The following is a 9,766-nucleotide window of genomic DNA, read 5'->3' on the forward strand; positions in this document are numbered from 1 at the left end:
GAGATGTATTGTGACCAACATCACGCTCAATTTATGTTTTAGCATATTTTAAAAGGTCAGAAAGATTAAGTATCTTGAAGTAGTATTAGCAAAAGATAGATTGCTTATCGTGGGAGTGTTGGGGATGTTGACATGTCCACAAGCACCCCAAACCTATTCATGAGCAACCTAAGTCTATCTACAAGCTAAGATGATATTAGTCCTCTTCAAACCTATATGGATATTGCAAACTCAATCTTGAGTTGGACAAGCTAGGGAGATTATTAGATATAATTACATATTATTATATATTATGATAATTGTGAATAGATATATAGTTAGTTTAATTTTTAATAAAATATTATTTTATCTTAATTATCAATGTACATTTATTATTTATGATTGAATACATTACGTGTTGCTTATGTGAATTGTGTTTTAATGGTAGAGAACTGGTTATTTGTGATTGTGTGAATTGTTACTTTTTTCTTTTTTCTTTCTTTTTTTACAAGGAATTAATGGCAGATTGGTTATTTGTGATTGCGTGAATTGTTACTTTTTTCTTTTTTTTTTTCTTTTTTTACAAGGAATTAATGGCAGAATAGATTGTCTCTGAATATTTTTATTAGAAGAGTTGCATATAACATCTATAAAATACAAGTCATAGATGATATATGTGCCAATTGAATTGCATATGGCATCTACAACTCGTATATCATAGATGTTATTTGTGACTTTTTTGAACTATGGTAATTTTCTAATTATTTTTTGATTTATGTTATTTTATAAATTAATTTCTTTAAAAAATGTACTAATTACCAAAACATTCCATTTTAGGATGCACCTCATATAGGGGTGTTTAAAAAAGAGATAAATCAAGAAAATATAAAAAAATATTAATTGAAAACATTAAATCAAGAAAAAAAACTAAAAAAATAAATAAATCATAAAACTTACTTGTTACGGTTCAATTTTGGCTTTATAAACTGAAACCGTACGTGTAAACCAGCCCCGACCAATGGAAACCAAATAGAATAAAAAAGTATAAATTAAAACCTAACATAACCCTAAAACATTCTCTCCCTCTTTTCCATTGGATTGATAGCAATCGTAAGCCAGTAATACCTCCCCTATCCCCCATGCCATTTCTCTCAGTCTCTTTCATTCTCTCCCTTTTTGAAATAGGAAAGATCAATAGACTACCTCCTTTGCCATCTCCCCCTCTCATTCTCCTTTTTTGATACGACAAATTGGACACGGTTGTAGTACATCCCTACATCCCATCAACCATTTTCCTCTGCCCTATCTCTATCTCTCGTTTGTTTTTTGATCGAAGACCCACTTCATCAAAATCTAATATGTAGAATCTAAGCTAATCTTGAATTTTTTTTCTTTTTTATTTTATGCTAATTTAATTGCAATTTTTTTTATTAATTAGTAGTTAGGGTCTTTGAATTTTTGTTTTTATGAGTTTAATGGATCCTTGATTAATAGGTTAGTCAATTTCAATGAATGGAATCCAATTAGGAAACCAGCCTATATCTGTGTTTTCATATTAGGAACTTTTTTCCAGACCCAGATTTAAAAATACTTTTGTTGACAATAATTGTAAAGGGTTCCATTATATTTTGCTCTATTCAAAGCCAATTGATGTAACCTCATATTTAAATATGACTCACAAAGAAGACTTCTAAAGATTTTGACATTTTTATATGTAACTTTGACGTACATAAGCAAATGCTTATGGACTCTTTTGATCTTCTAAACTTGACAAGCTTATTGTTTGTTTGTTTTTTTGTTTTTTTTCAAATGAATAATCAAGCAAATCCTACACCAAAGAAATCAAATCTTAAGTTTAGAATCCAATTCTTTGCATGTTCAGGTTATTACCTCTAGCATAAATAGTAATATTGAAGGTAATAATCGTTCACCTTTCAGATCTAATTAAAAAAAATATTTTAAATTTAAGATCACTTTAAAAAACTTGACGACAGAGATCGTAATTGTATATATGCATTATGAAAAATACTAAGCTTGTCATATTATAACTTGAAACCAACAAACCTCCCGCATTTTCAGAGCACAAATGGGCTGAGGCCTTTGCAATTACTATGACAGGATTATCAAGAGTGGTGCAGTACAGTACAGGGATTAAGGTCCAATCATTGATAGACCGAAAAGAAGCGCGGCATCGTGAAAGCCTGGCGGGGAACGTGCGAGCTGCCACGGAGAACCCAGGAGATTTTCTTTGAGTGGATATATTCCATTCCTCTGGCAATTTGAAGCATAAGATCAACTGCGATGGGTAGTGGAAATGGAATTCGCTTTCTTGGGCCACAGGTCTCTCTGATGTAGCAGCAGAGGTCCCTAGTTATTAGTTCCATAACTAGAGAACATTCTTTCTTTTGCTCATCAGTGAACCCACTAAGGAAGTGCAATACAATCGGGTGGGAAAGGGATAACAATGAAGAAATCTCAAGAACTAGGGGTTCAATTTCTTCGAAAAAATGTCTCAATGCAAGGCTTTCACCCAGCCATTGTATCTTCTTTCACTGACTCCCACTCACAAGGCGTGTCTTTATCTGGTAATCTTTGGACCGTAATAGGATCGAACAAAGGTAAGAGTTTCCCATTTACAGGCTCCGATCCTTCTAAGTTTTTCAACAGAATATCTGTGAGTTGCCCCTCTTGCTTTGTTGAGCCTTACATCTTCTTTTCCAGGATTTTGTTCAGGAGCATCCACCTATCTTCTTTCCAAACTGAATCATACCGATTGCGAAGTTCCGGAGAAATAAGATACTGTTTTGCAAACTTCCACTGGAAAAGTTGAGTATCTTTCCATTCCTTCTGATATTTGTTCGAGTATACAAGTCTCTTCTTCTGTATCTCATCGTGGTCCAATCCCGAGAATTCTCCAGAAATTTCAATTGCTTCAATGACAACGGGGATACAGGATAGCAAGTTATGGATGTATAAGTCAACGCAATCCGAGTTCTGATAGAGGACAATGGCTTTGCCCACCAGTTCTTTGTTTCCATGCACTGCCTGACGTAACCTTCCCCTTCTTTGAATATTCTGTAAATCTCTCTTAACGGCTGTTCTAGTATTCCCCATTTGACGTCCTTCTCTTCAAATTTCAGGTTCTGTCTCATCTCTTCAGCAATTGAATCATATGCAAAACTGTCGTGGATTGATTTGGATATTGCCTCGGAAAACCGTCAAGGCCTTCAAACTTCCGAGTACCTCTCCAATCTGTCTAAGCTGCTCCATTCTAAAACTAAAAATTCGAAATATCTGCAAATGGGGCATTGAGATTTAATAATCATGCTCAAGCAAGAATCGAAAAACAAGAAGAAAGTTATCGGAACATCAATTTGAACCACGTCAATATGGATAAGCAAATTAAAGACCAAGAAACCAATAATATCCCTGATCATATTACGGGTTCTTTGTTTGGAAGAAAATTGGTTGATTTACAAAGGATTCTCATAAACAACCACAGGTTTTCTTCCGCCAAATTAGGATCCGGAAGAACATATCAAATAAGCTAAATTGAAACTAGGCAAAATGAATCAAGAACATGTATGAACTAAGTAGTGGAATTTTCAGGAAAAGGGTGGCAACAGAATTGTTCGATAACTGAATCAAGAACACATGTATTATCTTGGTGTTTCCAAACACTCTTTAAAAGTTCTTTTTCGTAACTTCACATAAATCAATTATAATTAATTTAATTTACCTCGTGAAAATCTTAAGAACATAGTTTTATTATTTTTGCAAAACCAATGATCCGAACGAAGTTTGGAATGGACTCCATACAAGCTTTTTCATTACCAAACACTTTTATAAGTGCAGTTGGAGTAAAAGTAACATCAGCCACAAAAACAAATAAACCCTTAATATACTCAAAATCAAATTAATGCTAGAAAAACATTCTCAAATTTGTTTATAGCTTATAACTTTTGTATGCATGTTGTTGTTGCTATTAATATTTTTTAGAAGTTAGGGTTTGGTTGGGGCTTTGATTTGTTTATAGCAATTAGAAATTAATGTATTCATACAACAACCAATAGAATTTCTTGAACGAGTTCTCTGTTAGCTTAAAGTTTATCCTTCGGATAAGGTGCAGGGCTCCAGCTTATCTTTGTTTGCTGCATGTAAACAAGTTTTTTGTTAGCTTGTTTTCTGCATGAACTCAAAAGCTCCATGTATGGAAAAAGGATGATGCACGCCATCATTTTTTTCTTTTGCATTGACAGATATCATTTCAAGGTTATCTATGCCTGGGCATAATGAGGAAACAAATAGTACCTGTTGTGTTTGCCAGCTATCTAGCTAGCTAGTTTTGGATCCAAAAATACACTGACAGCTTTCTTGAGACTACATGATAAGGCTTGACGTTTTACACATCCATCACTTTCAGTCCATGACATGGTTAAACCGTCACCACTTAGAACTTACCCTGTAACCTTATTCTGGATTCTCGTTCAATTCATAGTTTCTATAACAAGCTAATCTCTCTCCTCTTCTTTGTTGCCTGTCCCCGTACCGTTAAAATAATCATCACTTCCGGGCAACCCCTTATCAAATTAGCTAATCCCCGGCCCTCTGGTCTTATTACGATCATGTTGGCTAACATAACCCTCACTCTCTACTACCCAACAATTCCAAGGAATCTTTTAACTAAGTCTCTATATACATTTCTCGCTACAATCCTCGTGCATGTAATTTTCATTATCCTTTAATTTTATTTTATTTTTTTTACTAGGCTGATATAACAAATCAAATAAGTGATATACCCCTTCTAATATATCATCACTTATCTATATTACTTCTGTTTGTGCTGAGATGAACTTAAAATAAAATAATTAATATCATAAATATTTGAGTACAAATAAGCATTAAAATATAAACAGCATATAAATAAGAATCTCTTATTCTCATTTCTAAAAAACATTCAACTTGATACTTTAATTTAATAATTTATTTATCCTGATCATCATCAACTAAACTAACTTAATCTCAACCATCTCATACAGATGTCAATCACTCTAACTATCCCTTATATGTACCAATAAAACCGGCTAACCCTTTTGGTTACCTAGGTTACATATTGGTTTAATTACTTGACATAAGTATAATTTGTAAAATTCTAACTAAGTACAGAAACTATGAGATGTTGTTATTGTATCACTATTGTGGCGAAGAATAAAAAGAACCTAAAATACATGGTTAAATAACACTGATTAACACCAACAATTATCTTTTTCACTTATATAATTTTTATAATACATGGTTAAATAACACTAATTAACACCAACAATTATTTTTTTTTCACTTATATAATTTTTATAAGTTGAAAACTAAAAATACAATAGCTTGTTCTTCTAGGAGTTCCATTTTTCCACATTAAAATTCTTTGTCATTAAATCATCCCATATATCATTTTATTATTTGATATTCACGGTTTCTTCCAACATTCTCACATCGAAAAAACCTATAATTGACTCAGACTAATAATCTTAATCGAGTAATCAATTTCATCATATACATCCAAACCATAAATTCTGAAATTGATTTAACACTAACAATTTAGTCCCCGCTCTTATGACTGATTAAATCAATTTCACATATAGATGGCCCATACTCTTGCAACTAGCTTATCAATTACATATTTAAATAACTCTCGCTTCTACGGCCAACTTATCTATGTATATATATTTACAACCCTCGCTCCTACGGCTGGCTTATTATAATTTTAGTCCATACTCTTTTGGTCGGCTTATATCTTACTAATCTATTTATTTCTTTATTTTTCTTTTTATTTCCAAACATTTAGAACTCAATCATTTACAAATCAAAGAATTTTGTATCAACAGAACTAATTAAAATTTAAATTATAATAAGGTATTGAGTACCTAATTGCACCTTCAATTGAACATGCTCCTACAACTATAGAAAATGACACTCATGATATCTCTCCTGAATACAGAGAAGGTATCATAGTTTTAAAACCCGGCCCGGCCTGGCGGGTTGACCCGGGACCCGGCCGACCCGGGGCTGGAACCGGGCCGGGTTAATGAAAAAATAAGGTAAGCCATGACACGGTGTGACCCGGTCAAAAACCCGGTGGTAACCCGTTGACTTTTATTTATTTTTTTATTAAAACGACGTCGTTTTGAATTTTTTTTAAAATAGAAATGAATTTTTTTTTAAAATAGAAATTGACCCGGCCGACCCGTTCGACCCGGTCAAAACCTGGTGACCCGGTCAAAACCCGAAACCCGGGCCTTGGACTGGGCCAGCCACCGGGCCGGGTTTAAAAACTATGAAAGGTATCATTATCAATATGTCTTTTAACTCATAATAAATCAACATTTATGTTACATAATTTCATCATGTTACTTATAAATATATTTTCTTTTTATGATTTGTCATGCATATAAGTACTTAGTATACCATTTTTAACCATTACTCCTAAATTCTTAACAATTACATCCACCTCAATATTTTCCTTTTATATTTCTATTGATTCTTAATTTTTCATTATGATATTTTTAACCAATTAAATTATCTAATCCATTGCCCTTACATAATATCACCTTTTATTCCACTCATTTATGTTATGATTTTCATCATTTTTATATGAGTAACTTATATCAATATATTTACTAAAATTCATATTTTCAAGAATAAAGTTCTAACTTTCGCTAACTTCTGCAAATCATTTCCTCTTACTTTTTGTTCTTTAAAACCTTAATTTCATGTTCAATTTACAATCTCTTATCTATAAATTTATCACAGCTTCCACTTTTACTTCCACATCCCAAAACATAATAATCAACTTTTCAACAAACTTATAATTAAATTTATTATTTTTAACTCATAATAACTCTCATAACATTTAAACTAATTATAATTCATATCACTTCATCTTTACTTGTTAAATTTCCTTAGCTTTACTTATGGTGAGCTCAAAACTTTTATTTTCTCTTGAAATTTTTCTTAAATCTTCATGGTTTAAATTAGGTTTTTCATCATTTATATCATGTAACCACAAGTACAATTAACTATGTCTTTAATTCAATTATTTCTTCAAAAATCCTTATTCTTACTAACCTAAAAGTTCCATTATCATTTTGATAAATTAACTAAATATATATTTTTAATCACTTTACACACAACAACACGTAATGACATAACACAATTACATGTAATTACACAATTTAAACAACTCCAAAACAATTTCCCTCGTAGCTAGCCTACAGAGTCCTATTTGGCACCATAATTTGTTCTTAATTCTATTATGATTTAGCATCCATTATAATCTATTCCAACTCAATTAATTCAATAATAAATAATTTTAAATTTCCCATAAATCTCATGAAGAACCCTAACCCCAAAGATTCATGAATTGTCCAAAACTACTTAAAAGTTACTCAAACTTACATAAATGAGGTCTAAGCATCTTACCAGTCATTTATATGAATTTCAAATGCTTTCCTGTCAAAAAATTTCCAAGCCTCCTTCGTCCTCCTTTGATTAATCTAGTTTCTCTCTCTAACTTCCCTTTTCTCTCCCTTTAATCCCTTTTTGAGCTTGTATTGAAGTGTTTTTCTCTCTTTGATCCATGCTAAAATCATCAAAACATCTAAACCCCCTCACAACCATAAGGAAAATTCAATAAAAATGAATAAGGAAGTTATCCTCCTTCCAAAATGGTTGTCATTGTTAATTATGAATAAAGAAAAAGGTGGGTTTTTTTTATTATGAATTTGTTCATGCTTTATGCGTCATTGTTAATTTCTAAATAGTTCTCTTGAGTCTGAGAATTCATATAATCATCTGAACTGGGATTGATTTAAAATTTTAACCATGTATTTTTTATGTTAAAATCTAAATTTATGTATTGTTTTATTGCTTAAATCATTAAGGTTTTCAAACTACTTTATTAGAGACTTTCATCTCTCTTTATAATACAAATTTTTCTTAAATTTGATTCTTTTTCATATTAAAAACTGCGTAATTGTACATAAAACTTATATCAGTTGTCAAGGTTATTTACACATAAAATTATATATTAATTTATTTTAAAATTTTAAAATATTCTTCTAAATATTTTTACCATAAATTTATAAATATTTTTTATATTAAGCATTAGTTTATCAATTTTCAAGTTAAGGGCTTGCATTGCACTTTTTATATTCACCGGGTAATATTTTTCTAGTCCAGTTTTATTTTAATATCAAGTTTCAACTTACTACATCAAAATTCATTATAATACACCCCAAAACATTACTTTACCCTTTTATCTCTTCTATTTGTTTTTTTTTCCACCATTTTTCATAGTTTTATTTTTCAATTAACACATGAATATTATATTTCAAGTTCCCTAGTGTATCTTAATCCTCCTAATTTAATTATTCACTTTATATTTTTCTTATTACTCTTGTGAATTTTATCTAAAGGTTTATATTATTGTTTATAGATAAATTGTCTAGAAATTGAGTTTTTGTAAATGTTTTTTTTAGCAAGCATTCTCTTTAATGCATGTCATCATAATCATTTTTTTTAATATTCATTTACTATTGTTATTTTTTTCTCATGTAATTAAATGAAACTATTTTATTGAACCCAGAAAAATTTAAATGAATTTTGTCCTGTCCGAAGCTGGAGGCCACCTATGCAGTGTCCTTGATTTTGTGTCGGGGGGTTTCTTGGTGTGGCAGCAACCTACCGACAGCCAAGCGAAACGAGTCAAGGCACCACATGTGGTGTGTAGTCCTCTCTGCTTCTTTCAAACACCTGACAAGCAGTTATTTTACCTGCCGATGTGTTAATAATACAATGGGCCACTACAATGAATAGTGTCCTGCACGTAGTGGTTGGCTGTAATACTGTCCTGCACGTAGTGTTTGGCTGTATTATGTGTTGTTTCTATATTTTAAAAGTATTTTTAAAATAATTTAATTTTTTTAATTTTTTTAAATTAATATTTTTATAGTATTTTTAAATAATGAGTTGATATTAAAAATATTTTTTAAAAATAAAAAAAATATTATTTTAATATATTTATATATAAAAAATATTTATAACAATATTTCTATATAAATGATGATTGCACCACCCTCGTCTTATTTTTTTAGGGATGAAGTATGGTTTATAAAATTAATGTATTTTAAAGGTTGATAATAATTATTTTTTAAAATATTTTTTATTTTAAAATATTTTAAAATAATATTTTTTATTTTAAAATGAATTATTTTTTATATTAGTACATTAAAATAACACTAAAAAATATTAATCTGAAATAAAAAATATTTTTAAAAAAAAACTTTTAAAATATAAAAATAAATATGAAATAAAAAGTTTAGTAAGAGTACAAGCTTCACAAAAGAGATTTCTGGTGTTTCATAGAATCTAATTGATTTGCAACCAAAAATACACCCGAATTGATTAGATTTTAGGGCATTGATTTGCTGTGGAGATGCACTCTAAAGTTTGAAAAGAAAAACAAAATCCTTCGTTTTTTAGAAAATTTTCAAATAACTCCTCAACACTAAACCCTGGGTTTGTCCCTGCTCATTAAGATTGTTTGAAATAAAAATTTAGTTTTAATTAATATATAAGTTATTTTAAAGATATCTTTGATCGTCAAATAAAAAAATTATTGTAATTTGTGAGGGAACCAATTAATCGTTTTATGAGTGATATTATTATATATATATAAAAAAAACCTCATGTAGAATAGATATTTGGAATCAGTAGACAAGTAAACTTTTTTTTT

Source organism: Populus euphratica, unplaced genomic scaffold (genome assembly GCF_000495115.2).
Source record: "Populus euphratica unplaced genomic scaffold, PopEup_1.0 scaffold32.1, whole genome shotgun sequence".
Taxonomy (NCBI): domain Eukaryota; kingdom Viridiplantae; phylum Streptophyta; class Magnoliopsida; order Malpighiales; family Salicaceae; genus Populus; species Populus euphratica.